The sequence below is a fragment of the Pleurodeles waltl genome, chromosome 8 (genome assembly GCF_031143425.1).
Source record: "Pleurodeles waltl isolate 20211129_DDA chromosome 8, aPleWal1.hap1.20221129, whole genome shotgun sequence".
NCBI classification, from domain to species: domain Eukaryota; kingdom Metazoa; phylum Chordata; class Amphibia; order Caudata; family Salamandridae; genus Pleurodeles; species Pleurodeles waltl.
In genome coordinates, this window is record NC_090447.1 from 1,500,733,083 (window position 1) to 1,500,751,064 (window position 17,982).

Consider the following 17,982-nt stretch of genomic DNA (forward strand, 5'->3'; position numbering starts at 1 on the left):
TCTTAGCTTTTGTTATGTAGACATTTATCTATTCTGAAACAGCCTTCTTATTTCACCTTTCTTATAGCCATGAAGTTGGAAAATCCACAAATTCGTAGCTGGTGCCTGAAACAGAGTGCGCATTGGAATTGTTGATGGCAGTGTAGCCCTCATGTCTCCTTGCACCTTCCTTCACCCAAACTATATCTATCGTTGCATTAGAAACTACATGCGTTTTTTCATTGAATGGCTGAGTCAGTGTCAGAAGATGTTTATTTAATTTTTTGGAAATTATTGGGTGCTTTTGCCAAAGTACTGTGCAGTACGATAGACATGCACTTAATTGATTTGTGTTGTTGGAAAGTGACTTTTGGTGAAGGCAGTGGGTCTGTCGGTCATCGTACAGCACGTTGACCGGCTTTGGTTTATCTTTGCCCCACCTCCAGGTGTATTATTCCCCCACCCTACAAGCCAACCTTCGCCCAGGTATGAGAACCTGCTTCTGTTATTCCTCCTAAGCCTTGGTTTACACAGACGTGTGTTGCTGGAAAGTGACTTCTCTTGGAGGCGAAGGCAGTGAGTATGCCTGTCATCGTGCAGCCTGATGTCAGCTCTGGCAGGCTGACTGTGCCTAGCCTACTAGTGTAACGTCTTGCCCTTTCCAACCTGAAGGTTTACGCAGTGATGCAGTCTATCAGCGTATGAAGTGTGCAAAGCAAGGTGCAGTGAAGCAGGATTGATGCTAGACTGGTGATAAACTTTAACCCTTATTTGTGGAAAGATGTTGCAGTCAGGTAACCTGAGGCGGAGTGGGCCAGGAGTCTGGCTGACAAGTGTAAAAAGAAAGAGAAGGCACCCAAGCTACAGAACGTTCCTAAGGCTTTGGATAGAAGGGAGTCTGTCCCATCGGCAAGTCTAAGCCTGCCAGCCAATGGTGTGTTGTATAACTTTGTTGAGAAAAACTATCGTTTGGCCAAAAAGTGCTCAGCCAAATTATGTTTTGGAGATATTACTTCAAACACATACTAGGGGCTGGTGTTTCTAATGGATGGTAAAACTGTAGCTTAGCCCACTTCAAAGTTATGCCCTCCTAAATACAGACGTTGAAACATTTGTCCAGGAGTTTGAGATGATGGTGTGGAGGACAGGGGAGGAGCAGTATTGCATTACTCTGGAAAGCAACTCTTGTGTGACCCTACCCTGCCTTTAGAGGAATACAAGACGGGCAGGAGGAAATTTATGTTAAAATGCAATTGCAGCGGTGCATTAGCTACAGATGTAGTACACTGCTCATTGTCCTCCTTTTTAGGTTTCGCCTGCATATGCGCTTGTGCTCTGCTTGCAAAATCTATTGTGAATAAAAAAAAAAAAAACTTAAAAGGGGCTTAGAACCAGCCTCTTACCTGAACTTACCATTGGCTTTGTCCAAAGTCACTCTGAATTACTTGCTTCTGATTGGCCAGCACATCATCGGCGTGTAGTCCTGCTTCACTCCCTGTTGTCTTCTTTGCCATTCATGCCGTCGAGTTGTCTCTGGACCAAGTACTCCTTCCGGTCACTTACCATTGGCCAATGGCCAGTGTCCTTTCTCTGGCTGCAACACTGAAGGTACTTATTTTTTCCTTTCTGCATGCTGTCCTCTTTCTTCGCCGTCTTCCTTTCTTTGACATCTTTTTTTTCCAATGCTCTGCTGTCCTTGTTTTTCCTATGCGTGACCGTGTTGCGCTGTTTTGGTGCCCAATCTTGTGTGACTGGACGTAGCTCGGAGATTCCTGGAGTCCCTGCAGACATGGTGGACTGCGGCAGCAGGTTTGTTTACCTCAGGGGAGCCTTCTTCCTTCATCTGAACCCCTCCCCGAAAGCCCGGCCAGCGTATCCAACAATCCCTGCCCAAAGGTCCTTCACTTTTCCTAGGCTTTGAGATGCCTAAGGCTCCGCCCCTGCCTTTTTTAGAGAAGCTTCCAGCCTTGAGATGTCCCTAAAGCAAGCATTTGCCTGCATCCTTTCCTTCTACTTGTTCTCGCTCGTTCTAGCTTCCCTCCCCTCCAGATCACAGGTCAGCAATTTAGGCCCTGGGTACTTATTTTTTATTGTATTTATTTTTTTCCTAAGCAAGCGCCTAGTTGTGATTGCAGAGCGCTATGTGGAAGATGCTCGACTGCTTAGCCCCATTTTGGGGGCTGCTGTGCGGTGCTTCTCTGGGGGTATTCCTCTCGCAAAGTATGTTGCCTGCCAGGGCTCGGTTATTGTTGGTGTGCTGCAGTGTTTGGGTGGCTGTGCCTTTTAACCTGTTGTAGAGATTCCACTGCACAACTCGTGGCTGTTGCACACTTGCATAGTAAGTAGGCACCTGACGCCTTTGCGTTCGACCACTTGGGTGCTTATCATGCATACACTCGGTCAATTTGTGTGTTTGATGAGTAGCTACAAATAGCTAACCCCCCTTTTATTTCCGTGCTAATGGTCGTGGGTGCCCGCGTTTTGTCACCTGCTTCATTGTGGTAGATATACGGATTTGTAATTGTAACAAAGTAGCTTACGTGTACAAATATGGCTGGGGTGTTAGCTGCCAAGACCAAGAACAAGCCAGTTGTGTGTCCTGGAATGACTCAAGAGGGAAGGAGGCGGGGTCCTGCTGTGTCACCACTGCTGCCTTTAGCTGCACATTAAGAGTGGGCAACCTTTCCCCACCTCCCCATAAATGACGGGGGCTCAGTTTTATAATTATTTTTTGTAATATGCATTGGATCGTTTTGTGCACTTACATGAGGGGCAGCAATTTACTGAGGCAGTCTGCTGTGAAGTTACTGCCAATTCCGCTTTTAATCAGTCTGCTCCATGCGAGGGCATAGGAGTGCTCCAGTAGGAGGCCCCAGTTGTGGAAGTCCTCTGACCCTGGACTCTTGGAAAGCTATTGTGTCCGTCCTATATATCTGGTTGAATGTATAAAAGGTGTTACTTGGCGTCAGAACAACTTGGTGTGAGCCCAGCCACACCCAAGCTAGCTGTTTTGCGGGATGTGGGAGATTCCTCCAGACAAGTCCCAGGTAGATCAACACCCGCCTTTCCCCTTAAGTGTGATGTGAGGTTGACAACACTTCCAGTTCAGCAGTAATGATTAGCCGTCTCTACCAACGTCTACCCCATGCCAGTTTACACATTTGGACTTCCTACATCGACTTCTTTTGTAAGTGCTCACATTGGAGCTGTGTGTAGTTGGGTCATTTTAGGTATTTTTGCATGCTTGCTTCATGTTTCCTGGAGCCAGGTATGTAGAGAACTGATGAGAGAGGAGAGTGTACTGCGGCCCTTGACTCAAGAGGCTTTGAGGACAGTTGGAGAATGACCTTGTTTGCCTTGAGCGTATTGATGAGGGTGGGGCTTTCTCGTTACATCAGTATCAGTTGTCTTTCCCTTTGGGAGCCTCACCGGCATCTTTGATATCCTTGGATTTCATCAGGGGATTCTTCTGCCGACAGTGAGAGAGAGTGACATGATTGGTGGGAGATCCCTACCATGATTTACCTGTACCAGGGGCACCAGGGCAGGTGGGCACATCCAGTGCTCCCCTATGCTAATAACGGTGGTAGGTGCTGTGATGCCACTCCTGGGCTTAGTAGGGTTCAGAGTATACATACACCGGGCTGTGCCTGCACACAGTTTCTCTCTCTCACTCTACTGGCTGTTTGGCATATCAATCTCCACACATCCTCCGTCCTCCCACCAGAGGAAGGATTCGTAGCTTACTAATTGGTATTAACTTTGATATGATACAAGTAGTCTTGTTAGAGAGTTAAACGTTTAGTTTGAGAGTTTTGTTTCATCATTAACAATCAACTTCTGGCATTCTATCCCTTCAGTGTTGCTATGAGCAGACCCCCTTCCCTCACATATTGAGGGGCATGCTCTGGACATATTATGTTCAGACTCTCACCTGGCTTTGTCTTCATTTTCTGTCGATAGAAGAGCGTTCTCTTATTTCTTTTGTGTCCCTGCTTCAGAGAGCTTAGAAGGCCTGTATTCGTCGGACTCTCCTGGCAGGGTCCTACAACATGAAAACAGTTTCAGCTGAGGCCGAGTCCTACAAATGCCTTATAAGCCATGTGATAATATCCTTCTGTTTAAAGCTTGGCTGGATAATTATTACATCCAGCTTAATTCGGCGTTGCTGTGTTAGTTGCAAGAGTTCATAAACGTCTAGTTTATCTCTCAAATGGTAGATCAGGGAAACAATTAATCTACAACGCAGGCTGGGAGTTACGGAAATCCTCGTGTTGTATGACTATGAGCCAGCTATCAAAACAGCATTGCAGATAAATCAAATTATAGCTGCAAAAGTAGCGTGCAACAAGGCAAGGCGCTTTTTTTTTTTTTTTTTTAAGTCCCTGATCCTTACGCCCTTTGATACGGCGCTGGCCGCCTTCTCTTCCATCAGCGAACTGCAAGACTCTCCATAGTTGGGTTGCATGGGGCTTGAATGTACAAAGCAACCTTCTTGTTGATCATTTTGAAAACAAAATTCGTGATTTCACTGCTTGTATGCTGCCTTGTTCTTCCTATATATCTCGTTACTTAATGATGTTAGTAGTCAACTAGTGCAATTTTTTTTGTCATCTGATGATAACTGTTCGCATCTTGTAAGAGAGTAAACCTTGTGGATCCCCCAAGAACTATTTTCTAGCATGTTCTTTAAAGAAACCGTTGCTACTAGAATTTTCCCCTCCAAAGGCTATTCCCAACTCTTGATTAGCTTCTGGAATGGTTCCCTTGAGTTTCAAATCTGCCTTTGACTCCTATGCAAAAGAAACCTTCTCTCGATCTAGACAGCCTGACTAATTAAAATCTTATCTCGCAGCTGCCTTATTTGGCTTTTTCCCGGAGAGAGCTGTTTTCCATCAGACATCTGCTTCTGTCGAAGCCAACAGCTTACTGCAGATTCTTCAAGTAGGATTCTTCCCTAGTGACAATACTGAGTTAGAAGTTACAGCATTCGAAGAGTTGTGCATATCTGCAGATGCAAATCCTAATACCGCCTTGACTCTTTTAGAATTGTCTTCGACCTTTGATACCGGAAACCATCTGAACTTATTAGATTGTTTAAAAGATCTAGGTATCAAAGGTTGTACAGTTTCTTGTCTGAAAGGAATTTCTCTTAATCCCGTATATTATCAGGTGCCCCTCAGGTTTCAATACTCTTTTATTATCTAATTTATACGTTTCCTCTGCCCAATCAACCTATTTATACAGGCACACAACACTGAGATTGTTCTAAAGATATTTAACAGCTGAACAGTTCTGCTGCTCAGTGTTGTTTCTCCCTTTTACATGTTGAAGAATGGTTCCTCTACCATCTTTTAAGGTTGAACAGCACTAGGACTGAAATGCTTTGCTTTTCTAAACCCTCTTCCTTTTGCTGTCTTTCATTCTGACCCACAACACAAGGTCGTGAACAGACTGTGGTTTTCAGTTGAATAATTTAGGAGTGCAATCTGAATAACTAAGTTGCTTCTTCGGTAACTTAGTGCTTTTTCAGTTGAGATCCTTTACGAAAAGCGTATGTTTGTTTTCCTTTCCCCAAAATGCAATCATCCAGAATGCCTTCACTTGAGCTTTTTTTTTTTTTTTTTTTAAATTACTTTAATTCTGTTCATCTCAACCTGGTTACCTTATACTTTGTCCGTAGACTCCAGTTGGTTCGGAACTATACTGCGAGAATATTTTTGGGACTAAGAGCCTAGAATATATTTTGTCCACTTTATCCTCCCTCCATTGGCTTTCGATTAAAAGGGCATTTTTTTTTCATCTACGTGCTTGACACACAAAGCTCTGTATACCCCAATCCTATCTCTCTTCGATCATGTACCTTTAAAATATACTAATCATTAGTCTTTGCCAGTCCCCCATATTTAGCACTCCTCACTTAGATGTCGAGCTTCTTTGATTGCTGCAGTGGTAAAGTGGAAATCTCTGGCCATCTACTCAAGGACAAAAATGATTCTTCTCAAATTCAGAAGGTGATTGTTCTGTAACATTAATTAGGTTCACATATTGTTTGATGTTTGCTGTCAGCATTAGGATCAGGATACCCCTTGGAGGGGCTCTGAAGTACCATAAAGATAAACTCAAAATGCAAGCCAGAGCTATTGGCTTTGCTATTCTGGCTTAACGTGCTATTCATAGTCAAGAAACCTATTCAGGGTTTATTAGAGATCACTGTTTGCTCCTCTAAAGAACAAATTAAGCAAACAGTGGAGAGTGGTAGAAATGTATAAATATATAAACGTAAAAGTTATAGGATAGGCAAGCAAAAGTGTTATGGAATCTCAAAAGGAGAATAACACTAAAAATGGTACTTGATGGGCATACAGGATAATTAAGCATGCCAATATAAGACTCATTAAGAAACATAACACCCAAATTACTAATACTGCGCAAGCCAAACCTCCTTCTCCAGTCTTTGGCAATATCTCGCTTGGCTAGCACAGTACTGATTCCCCCACCAAAATTTTATTTCGAGCTGTATTTGACACCCCATCTATGAGTCCCAATAATGCCACCACGAGAGAAAGGTCTACCGGCTTCCCAGTCACTCTGTATAGTGTGGCAAAAATTAACCACCAGTATTAGGAAGTCGGGGACATCTCGTACCAGATGATATAAGAGCTCTTGGTTTCGGGCAGCACCAGCATGTCTGTGTTGCCAGTGTTCCTGTGTGCCAGAGCCTCAGTGGTGTTATATCAGTTGCGTGTAGGAAGCTAAGGTGAATAAATCTGAGCCTCGATATCATCTACAGTGCCCGGGGTGACATGCAGGCATCCCTCCAGTCAGAGTAATCTAGGAGGACCAGCCATCCCTCCCAGTGGAAGCCTGGTGGTGTGAACAGATCGGGAGAGTTGAGTATGAGAATGTATAGATCTTACGGATGCCCCTCTGTTCAGTGGTGCCTATTAGAATTTGAGCTTCAAGGGAGTTGTATTCAGGGACAGCCTCAAGTCAATCTCAGAAAAATTAGGATCGATTGCAGGCAAGTCGTGTCATCCTTGCAGGCATTGAAATGTTCTAAAGTGGGATCCCTGCCATGCATCTTCCACTGTGAAGATGCTCATTCTATCCCAATCCCTAAAACCATATCAAGAGGATGCTTGTTAATGCCTTTGCCCTGTCCATAGCAGGGTCTCGAGTTATCCTCCTATCCCTGCCCGTCCACTTCAGCACAGTGTGTCATGTCCGGAGGGTCACCGGAGTGGGTTTCAGGAAGGATTGTGTTCCCATGTAGCATAACTCTAATATTGGCTAGATCCAGGATGGCTACATCCAGCCGAAACACCGGATCTCCCCATCCGCAGTTCAGCCAGCCGTTAACCGCCAGATGTTTGTGGGCCCGGTAATATAGGTGTGCGCCCGCCAGTTCTGTCTTAGAGTAAAGTACATTTTACTAAGCTACTTTTCTGCCCAATTTAGCAAACCTCAGCTTTAACAATTTAAATAGGTTATTAAAAGTGAGTTTGCAATATTTTGCTAGCCCTTTCCTAACCAGAGTTGGAAAATAAAGGTTTTAATCTCCCACCGCCGGCCAGACCTACAGAGTGAAATGGCTTTCGGCTTTGATTTTACTACAAGGGCACAGTAACCCCAATACATAGTGTGCCTTATTTTTATATATTAGAACTCTGCCATGTTGGGCATACAAGCCACACTTTAAAGGTGCCATATGAATACATAAAAAGATTTTTCTACATGGCAAGCAGTTTTCTCCAGCCATTTGTCCCTGCAGTGCATTTAAACTGCAGCATAGCCAGAGAACAGTGATGCTCGTGGTAGAAATATGTTTTTGTCACATATGCGTGTGGTGTAACTATAAACTGCAGCTCACATGACATTGAACTTTCCATGCCATAGGTGCAATATGGGCACCATTTTACTATGGAGTTCTTGGGAAGCTAAACAGCCCAAATATGGAGTTACAATGTACAGCAACCATTTTGGGGGGAAACCAGCACTTTACTATTGTTTAGCAGTGGCAAAGCCTATAGCCAGCAAAAATAGGGTCCTGAAAAAGGTGAAAACCTGGGCTGACCATGCCAAGAAAGGCAAATTTGCTACAATGGTAATGTGCAATCTCCGAATTAAAGCTATATATGATGTACTTTTGGAAACTGATATAAACATGTAAATGCTTTACGAATAGTAAGGTGCCTAAAAAAAGTTATTCCTAAAGTAAATACATAAAATATTACATTGAACAGAATACAAAAAGAGCAAAAAAATTTTTTAGGGGAAGTTGCATATAGAAAATAAAAATGCTGTAAAACAAAATTCATGAAAGAACCCTAGTTGGATGATCAGCATTAGTATCTTGGAGGACTGAACTGAAGATGGGTAGGGACAACTTAAAGCAGTGTTGGTTCCTCCTTTGGAATATAGTTTCTTCAGCACTACATTTGATTAAACTCCTGACAAATGGGGCACGGCTGGCCTAGATTATGGAGGAAAGGTGCCTTCGGCCTGTGCATTTCATGCAGACTTCTGCTTGGAGCCCATAAGAGATTTGAAGCAAATGGTGTAAGTAGTAGACCTTTAGGCTATGTCTCCCTGAATGGTGCAAAACATTATAAAGTGTATCCTGCACTCTAACTTTGTTGGTGATACTTATGGGCGAAAGGGTTTTCTATTTGGTTTCAACTTCACGATCCTTATCAGGGGTGTGAAATTTATTAAAATATCTACTTGTCCAGGGGACAGGTTGCTTCTCAAATCTACTTGTCCTGTAAAAAGATCTACTTGTCCCTTTGGTGCCATGTAGTGTGGCGACAAATTATGGCAGCAATTAATAGCCTCTCTGATTATGCCAGGGCTACTACCATAGTAGGGCTTGAATACTTGGAGTTTCAATCCCTACTGTAGCAATTTCCTTATTTTGCCACCTTTCTGCAGATCTGCATACTGGGGCTGGAGAAAGCAGTAAGCAATAGTTCCAGGGCTGGAAAGCCTTTGAGTCTGCAAACCTACTAACCTGCATGTTTAAAAGATTTTTACCAGCTTCTCTCTAATATTTTCCCATAATAAGAAAGGTTGGACATTTACTCCTGACAATGGCAGAATTAGAACTTCTTCCAGGGTTGGGAAGAAAGTGGCTGGAGGGAAAATGAACTTGCAAATGCTCAATAGATTTTCACATGAGCAAATCTACACATCGTATTTACCCACGCTAAAATACAGTTCACAAATATTTTATAGGGGTACGACATATACCATGGGTGCACTTTTGTGACTTTCTTTAAGAATTTGGGGCCACAAGTAGGTAGGTTCAGATTTGTGACCTGCAAATTGCGAGTCGCAAATACGAATGTAGGATGGTGTCCTTGACACCATCTGTGATTCGCAAGGGCTTCGCAAATGCCCACATCATGAATAATCATGAGGTGGGTCGCAATTTGCGACCCCCTCACGAATGGTGGCCTGCTGGAGACAGCAGACCACCATGTCTGTGACTGCTTTTCAATAAAGCAGTTTTTTTTGTAATGCAGCCCGTTTTCCTTAAAGGAAAACGAGATGCATAACAAAAACGAAAAATGAAACGTTTTTGTTTCATTCCATTGCTTGCTCTGAAAAAATGTTTACAGTGACATTCACAATGGGAAAGGGGTCCCATGGGGATCCCTTCCCTTTTGCGAAAGTGTTAGCACCCATTTGAAATGGGTGCAAACTGCGATTGGTTTGCGCCCGCGTTCGCGGTCACAAAACAATCCTACATTGCACTGCGAGTTGCAATTAGGAAGGGAACACCCCTTACTAATTGCGAGTCGCAAACCCGTTTTGTGATTCGGTAACCAGGTTACTGAATCGCAAAACTGGGTTTGTGCATCGCAATGTGCTTTGTGCACGTCCCAAACAGCGAAAGTCGCTGTTTGCGACATGCAAAAAGCTACCTACATGTGGGTCTTGGTCCCTAATTAGGTCTGGTGTTAACAAAGACATTTTGTTTTTATTAAACTTCTATTTCTCTCTCTTTCGGCTGGCTTTACTGTGAGTGATCGCATTCTGCTCTTCCACAAGGAGCATATTGCCACACAAAGTAGTTTTGTTCAGTGTCAGGAACTACAGTGGCAATCAGTGACGTAACGAAACTGGAGGGTGCCCCTTTGCAAAGAACATGGAGGAGCCCCTATCCAGACTCACTCAGGGCAGGTGCTGTGCTGACGGGGCCCCCTGGAGGGCGGCTGCGGGGCCTTTGTTATGCCGCTGGTGGCAACGTGTGCTTTAAGAGTTCAAAAACTTTTTGGGGGGGTTTTGCCAATGTTTGTTACAATGTTGAGGGCCTGGTAGCTCCCACAATAATAAAGTGTTACAAAAGCCATGTCAAAACAAGACACGCATTGATGAAACTAAAAGACTTATAAAAATATGTCAGATCAGTTGGCTTTGTCAGTGTTTGTTTATTTTCATGCTTCCCATAATCGTGTTGAAAATGGTTACACTGATTTTCCAATAGAAATATTTTTGGGAAATACTAGCATGCATCAACACATTTTACTAAATGACACTTCATTTGCATATAATCAGAGAGCATTCTGGGAGCATTATACTTAGCCTCTTAGCCTAAACTTTTCAAACGTGTGTACACGTTTTTTTTTTTTTGTATTGGAACCAACGTCAGTAGTGAAGTGTGACCTTAAAACATTTATGTTCGATGGCATATGTTGCTGCAGATACACATGTTTGGCACAGTCCGCTGCCTGGTGTTGGGCTCGGAGTATTACAAGTTGTTTTTCTTCGAAGAAGTCTTTTTTGGTGACGGTACCGAAGGACTCCTCCCTCTTCGGCTCCATTGCGCATGGGCGTCGACTCCATCTTAGATTGTTTTTTTCCGCTGTCGGGTTCGGACGTATTCCTTTTCGCTCCGTGTTTCGGTTCGGAAAGTTAGTCAGAATCTCGGAAGAAAGCGTCGGTATTGTTCCGTTCGGTATCGGGATAGTTAGGTACATCGACACCGATCATCGGAAGACTTTGGGGTAGCTTCGATTCCCCCATCGGGGCCTGGTCGGCCCGACCGCGTGCGACATCGAAGCCGATGGAACGGACCCCGTTCCGTTTCTGCCCAAAATGTCACAGTAAGTATCCTTATACAGATCAGCACTTGGTCTGTAACTTGTGCTTGTCCCCCGAGCACAAGGAGGATACCTGTGAGGCCTGTCGAGCCTTCCGGTCCAGAAAAACACTCCGGGACCGAAGAGCCAGGCGTCTACAAATGGCGTCCACGCCGACAAAACAACGTTTCGACGACGAAGAGGAAACATTCTCGGTTCCGGACTCAGAATCCGGAGACTCCGACGTCGAACAACAGCAACAAACTGTGAGTAAGACGTCGAAAAGTAAAACCATCGACAAAACGAAAGCCCAGGGGACGCCACTGCCAACAGGCCATGGCTCGACCCATAAAACAGGCGACCCGTCGAAGGCGCCGAAAAAGGGCACGCCCATAGCGAAGACACCCGACTCCGGTCGAGGGACCGCCATGGAGCAACCTCGGAGCCGAGAAAGCGGCTCCGAGAGACAAAAACAAGATACCGGCACCGAAAAACATCGGCACCGAGAATCCATGCCGAAAGGAACAAAAATTCTGTCGGTGCCGAAACCGAAAAAAGATTCTCTCTCGGCGCCGAAAAATACCACACCTTCATCCTACTCAGAGGAACAAGGAATAAGTGGCCAGATGCACAGATTTGGACTAGAGCTCCAAAGTGTAGAATCAGACTACACACAAAAGAGACTGTACATCCAGCAAGACACAGGGAAGATATCAACCCTTCCCCCAATAATGAGGAAAAGAAGGATCAGTCTCCTCAAGGATGACGCACAACCACAAGCCAAAGTGGTTAAAAAAGTCACGCCTCAGCCCTCTCCACTACAACAGGCATCGCCGGCACAAACACTGCCACAAATGCACTCACCAGCGCAAACTACCATAAGTCAAGATAATCAGGATCAAGACGCTTGGGACCTATACGACACCCCAGTGCCGGACAATGATCCAGATTCATACCCCACAAAGCCGTCACCGCCAGAGGACAGTACCTCATACTCACAACTGGTGGCTAGGGCTGCAGAATTCCACAATGTCCAACTGCATTCCGATCCTATAGAGGATGATTTTTTATTTAACACCCTCTCGGCTACACATAGCCAATATCAATGTCTCCCAATGCTACCGGGGATGTTACGGCACGCAAAACAAATTTTTGAAGAGCCCGTAAAATCAAGAGCCATCACCCCAAGGGTGGATAAAAAATACAAACCACCACCCACAGATCCAGTGTTTATTACTTCGCAGTTACCACCTGACTCCGTAGTAGTAGGGGCAGCTTGCAAAAGAGCAAATTCCCATACATCTGGCGACGCCCCACCTCCGGACAAAGAAAGCAGAAAATTTGATGCGGCAGGAAAAAGAGTAGCATCACAGGCAGCCAACCAGTGGCGCATTGCAAATTCTCAAGCGCTGCTGGCCAGATATGACCGCGCTCACTGGGATGAGATGCAACTTCTCGTAGACCATCTTCCCCAAGAATACCAAAAAAGGGCGCAGCAAATAGTTGAAGAGGGACAAACGATCTCAAACAATCAAATCCGCTCTTCACTGGACGCAGCCGATACTGCAGCGAGAACAGTCAACACTGCTGTCACCATAAGGAGACACGCTTGGCTCCGCACTTCAGGCTTCAAACCTGAAATCCAGCAGGCTGTCCTTAATATGCCCTTCAACGAAAAACAACTTTTTGGCCCTGAAGTGGACACAGCCATTGAAAAACTTAAAAAGGACACAGACACGGCCAAGGCCATGGGCGCACTCTACTCCCCGCAGAGCAGAGGCTCTTTTAGAAAAACTCCATTTAGAGGGGGGTTTCGTGGCCAACCCACAGACACCACCAGCCAACAAACAAGAACCACACCATATCAGGGTTCCTTCCAAAGGGGAGGTTTCAGGGGATATAGAGGGGGTCAATTCCCAAGGAGTAGGGGAAGATTCCAGACTCCAAAAACACCTCCACCTAAACAGTGACTTTCAAGTCACGCAACCCCTTCACTCAACACCAGTGGGGGGAAGACTAAGCCAATTCTACCAATCTTGGCAACAGATTACAACAGACAATTGGGTATTAGCAATAATCCAACATGGCTATTGCATAGAATTCCACAAATTCCCACCAAACATCCCTCCCAAAACACGCAAAATGTCACCACAACATTTAGAACTTTTAGGACTAGAAGTTCAAGCACTACTGCAAAAGGATGCAATAGAGTTAGTACCAGTACAACAAAAAAACACAGGAGTTTACTCCCTGTACTTTCTAATTCCAAAAAAAGACAAAACATTAAGACCAATATTAGATCTCAGGACACTAAATACCTACATCATATCGGACCATTTTCACATGGTCACACTACAAGACATCATTCCACTGCTCAAACAGCAAGATTACATGACCACATTAGACCTAAAGGATTCGTACTTTCATATACCAATACACCCTTCTCACAGAAAGTACCTACGGTTCGTATTCAAAGGAATACATTACCAATTCAAAGTGTTGCCATTCGGAATAACAACTGCACCAAGAGTGTTCACAAAATGTCTAGCAGTAGTAGCAGCACACATCAGGAGACAACAGATACATGTGTTCCCTTACCTAGACGATTGGCTAATCAAGACCAACACAGTAAAAAAATGCGCAAACAACACCACATGTGTCATACAAACCCTTCACAAACTGGGGTTTTCCATCAACTATACAAAATCACACCTAGAACCGTGTCAGACACAACAATATCTAGGAGCAACCATCAACACATCAAAAGGAATTGCCACTCCAAGTCCACAAAGAGTGCAGGCATTCCACAAGGTAATAAGTGCTATGTTTCCAAACCAAAAGATACAAGCAAAATTTGTGCTAAAACTTATAGGCATGATGTCATCATGCATAGCCATTGTCCCAAACGCAAGACTACACATGCGACCCTTACAACAGTGTCTAGCATCACAATGGTCACAGGCACAGGGTCAACTTCAAGATCTGGTGTTGGTAGACCGCCAAACATACCTCTCGCTTCTATGGTGGAACAGCAAAAATTTAAACAAAGGGCGGACATTTCAGGACCCAGTGCCTCAATACGTTATAACAACAGATGCTTCCATGACAGGGTGGGGAGCACACCTCAATCACCACAGCATTCAAGGACAATGGGATATACACCAAACAAAATTTCATATCAATTACCTAGAACTGTTAGCAGTATTTCTAGCGTTAAAAGCCTTCCAACCCATAATAACACACAAATACATTCTTGTCAAAACAGACAACATGACAACAATGTATTATTTAAACAAACAAGGAGGAACACACTCAACACAATTGTGCCTCCTAACACAAAAAATTTGGCAGTGGGCGATTCACAACAACATTCGCCTAATAGCACAATTTATTCCAGGAATACAAAACCAACTAGCAGACAACCTTTCGCGAGACCACCAACAAGTCCACGAATGGGAAATTCACCCCCAAGTTCTGAACAAGTACTTTCAAATTTGGGGAACACCCCAGATAGATTTGTTCGCAACAAAAGAAAACTCAAAATGCCAAAACTTCGCATCCAGGTACCCACACCGCGAATCACAAGGCAATGCTCTATGGATGAGTTGGTCAGGGATATTTGCATACGCTTTTCCCCCTCTCCCTCTCCTTCCATATCTAGTAAACAAGTTGAGTCAAAACCAACTCAAACTCATACTGATAGCACCCACATGGGCAAGACAACCTTGGTATACAACTCTACTAGACCTTTCACTAGTACCGCATGTCAAACTACCCAACAGACCAGATCTGTTAACACAACACAAACAACAGATCAGGCATCCAAACCCAGCATCATTGAATCTGGCAATTTGGCTCCTGAAATCCTAGAATTCGGACACTTAGACCTCACACAAGAATGCATGGAGGTCATAAAACAAGCTAGAAAATCTTCCACTAGACACTGCTATGCATCTAAGTGGAAAAGATTTGTTTACTACTGCCATGCCAATCAAATACAACCATTACATGCCTCTACGAAAGACCTAGTAGGATACTTACTACATTTGCAAAAAGCAAATCTCGCTTTTTCATCTATAAAAATACACCTCGCAGCAATATCTGCTTACCTACAAACTACTCATTCATCGTCTCTATTTAGAATACCAGTTATTAAAGCATTCATGGAAGGGCTAAAAAGAATTATACCACCAAGAACACCACCAGTTCCTTCATGGAATCTTAACATCGTCTTAACAAGACTCATGGGTCCACCTTTCGAACCTATGCATTCCTGTGAAATGCAATATCTAACCTGGAAAGTCGCATTTCTCATTGCAATCACATCCCTCAGAAGAGTAAGTGAAATACAGGCATTTACCATACAAGAACCATTTATTCAAATACACAACAATAAAATAGTTCTAAGAACAAATCCAAAATTTCTGCCAAAAGTAATCTCACCATTCCATTTAAATCAAACAGTAGAATTGCCAGTGTTCTTCCCACAACCAAATTCCGTGGCTGAAAGGGCACTACATACATTAGACATCAAAAGAGCACTAATGTACTACATTGACAGAACAAAGCTAATCAGGAAAACAAAACAACTGTTCATAGCTTTTCAAAAACCACACATAGGAAATCCAATCTCTAAACAAGGCATTGCTAGATGGATAGTCAGATGTATTCAAACATGCTATCTTAAAGCCAAAAGAGAATTGCCTATTACACCAAAGGCACACTCAACCAGAAAGAAAGGTGCTACAATGGCCTTTCTAGGAAACATTCCTATGAGCGAAATATGTAAGGCTGCAACCTGGTCTACGCCTCATACGTTTACTAAACACTACTGTGTAGACGTACTAAATGCACAACAAGCTACAGTGGGCCAAGCTGTACTAAGAACATTATTCCAAACTACTTCAACTCCTACAGGCTAAACCACCGCTTTTAGGGGAGGTAACTGCTTTATAGTCTATGCCAAACATGTGTATCTGCAGCAACATATGCCATCGAACTGAAAATGTCACTTACCCAGTGTACATCTGTTCGTGGCATTAGTCGCTGCAGATTCACATGTACCCTCCCACCTCCCCGGGAAGCCTGTAGCCGTTTAGAAGTAGATCATAAATCTTAAACATCTGTACATTTGTAAATAATTATTATAAACTCTTAACGTACATACATATTCACTCTATTGCATGGGCACTATTTATAGCAAACAACTCCATCCTCACCCTCTGCGGGGAAAACAATCTAAGATGGAGTCGACGCCCATGCGCAATGGAGCCGAAGAGGGAGGAGTCCTTCGGTCCCGTGACCAAAAAAGACTTCTTCGAAGAAAAACAACTTGTAATACTCCGAGCCCAACACCAGGCAGCGGACTGTGCCAAACATGTGAATCTGCAGCGACTAATGCCACGAACAGATGTACACTGGGTAAGTGACATTTTCATTACAGCACGCACCCTAATAATGAAGGCTTTCAAATAATGAACCATAAATACAAGTTCGAACAGCATTATCTTTAAGAAACACATTACCTCAACTGCAGAGAGTTCAACTCTCTGTAAACAGGCAGCCAAAGGGTTTGTGCTGCAGGGGGTTGGGCCTACTTGTCCCAAGGACAAAGTAAACATAAAAACTTGTTGCCCTTGACCCCAAACAAGATGTCCTGGGCGTCGGGCGATAGGAATTCCACATCCCTGCTTATTCCACACTGAAAGCTACTCTGTTTAGTTTTCTTCATATAGTTTGTATTGCATTTTTACATAGCCTACAATGCCATCTTATTTCCATGCTTCCCACATACATTGTATGAGTGATTGGCAGATGATTTCCCCAACCTTTCCCCCAACTACTTCTGTTTTTGTTTTTATACATGAAAATCATATACACAAAATTGTGTAATCAAGTCTTTGCTTTGGACATCTCAGATAAAAGCTCATCTCGCCCTTGAACGTTCTCATTTTGACAAGTAACTGATTTCCCTCCTCCTAATAGTTCTGGGACATGCCATAGAGCTTTGGAAAAATTTGGACCAGCACTCTGCCTTGTCTAAAAGTATATCTACAAATTGTGGTTTGAAACAGGGATGGGTGTATGTGTTCCTGTTGTAGGAATGTCTCAACAATGTTGCTTGTCTTCAAGAGGCTACAGGCCACTATTTCATGTCCCACAGCTATGTCGTTATCAGCAATAGATCTAAAGTTTTCTTTTTACATCAGTGGGTAATAATCCCCTCCGCCCCAATTGATGGCAAAAATAAGCCTGCAAAGCATAAAAACAATGTTTACATTTTTTCTGCCTTGGGGTTCAGAAGCAAGGTCTCTCAGCTCTGTCAATGATGCTATAGCTCCATGTAGTCCCCAGATGGATGGAAAATACCCATTCTAGATTTCTGCCCTTAGTTCCATTGTAAAGGGTTATTTTTGATTAACATCTGATCAGCATTGGACATGTGTATTGAAGGTTTAACAATGTTTATTACCCACCATACAAAGCCTTTTGCAGGTTTTTGTTCATACAAAATGATCCACCATTGGGGCATGTTCTGCTTTCGTACACTCCCCATAGCTCATCGTACAACCTAGCTCTTGACCATAAAGCATCATAGTTATTCATCCTTCCGCAGATAAAATCAGTCAAGTCTCCATCTTTATGAAACAGTGCGCTTCATCCAGTTGAATTAACATTGTGTCTTACGTTGGATTCTAGCACAGCAGCATATGTTTATTCATTCGCTCACTGCGCATAAGAAGGTATTTTTCTTTAGTATCACAGTCGGGGGACCTGTACTTAAGTGCAAATCTTTATTTCACACAGTGTGATCTCTTCTTTCTTTTTCCTCTCCTTGCAACTCGGATGACGGAATCTAATATAATACCATCTCTTTTGGCTGTTTATTAATTTTTAAGGTGACTGCAGGTTAGAG

General features: G+C 43.6%; 1 protein-coding gene across 11 annotated transcripts in view; it reads left to right on the top strand.

Moving 5' to 3' along the window:
* The window catches only part of POU2F1 (POU class 2 homeobox 1), a 511,154-nt gene that overhangs the window by 42,273 nt on the left and 450,899 nt on the right, over positions 1 to 17,982 (top strand). The gene's annotated exons all lie outside the window — the stretch shown is intronic.